Genomic DNA, 1,233 nt, shown 5'->3' with positions numbered 1-1,233 from the left:
GTGTGTGTGTGTGTGTGTGTGTGTGTGTGGTTGAAGATTTTAAGTGTTTTTAGCCTTCATCAAGAAGGTTTTTAAATCAATGGTGTTATCCATCTTTTCAGGGCTAACAATATCAACAAACACTTTTCGAAAACAAAAGACGTTGTTCTTGCTTACCTGCTAAATTATTTTTTTATGCACATTTTAAAATATTACGAAGATATTGTACTAAAAGAATAAAACTCGCTATGAATGTAAAAATATTCACATAAATACCCGCGACAGTCACTTAAATAAATGTGGTTGATATTAAAGTTTAAATAACTTAGAATGCTGGGATTAAGTAGCAGCAACCATTAGGTAACAACAACAACCAGAAATACAGATATTAGATTACATGATGAATCGTCTTTGTTCAATGATTTGTGTTATGTTGGAGACGTCTCGAAAGAAGTCGTGATTATAAATCTAAGCACACTTTACATCGTACTTGAAGCTTAGATCATCCCTGTTGTTACATTAATCCCAATACTTAATGTTTCTGCTTTATATGACATTTATTACCGTTTCTCAATGGCATATATTCAGTCATGGAAATCTTATCTTCTTGACTTCCAGTATTTTTTTTGTTTCGTTTCGTGGAGATGAAAAATTGAGTAACAATATTCCACTTAAATCTGGATTGTAATGTGCTCCAGAAGGTTCTAATACATTTTTTTCTTTGTTTTATTATTCCCCAGTCAGTGACTCAGCGGTAAGTCTGAAGGCTTATAACGCTAAAAACTTGATTTCGATACCCGCTTTACGTAGAGCACACAGATAGCCCATTGTCTAGTTTTCTGCTTGACAACAACAACAAAAAAAAACCCACTTTCTTTGACTTTTTTATTGTATGTTTCCAAAATTAGCTTTCTAGTCATTACGTAGGATACTGGAGATCAGATAAACGAAAAGTCAAAGAACAGTTGAACACTCGGATGGGACAACGACCGTATCAAACAAATATCCTGAAAGAGTTTGAAACGCCTTATTTCTTGGCTATGTCTTGTTATCTCTACAATCATTTTGTCAAATATAAAGGAATTCTAAAATTCATTAATCTTTCATGACACAAATTTAACATCCCGTTATCACTATTCTATATATATTATATCGTTCTGTATTCCTCGTTCTATTAACACCAATCAATAACTTCAGCAACTTACTGAAAAATTCAACGATAAATAATTTCATCTTTGTTTGTTTGTTTGTTTG

This window comes from Limulus polyphemus, unplaced genomic scaffold, assembly GCF_000517525.1.
Source record: "Limulus polyphemus unplaced genomic scaffold, Limulus_polyphemus-2.1.2 Scaffold4592, whole genome shotgun sequence".
In the NCBI taxonomy this organism is placed as follows: domain Eukaryota; kingdom Metazoa; phylum Arthropoda; class Merostomata; order Xiphosura; family Limulidae; genus Limulus; species Limulus polyphemus.
The sequence above is the reverse complement of the archived record's forward strand: the minus strand, read 5'-3'. Positions refer to the sequence as shown.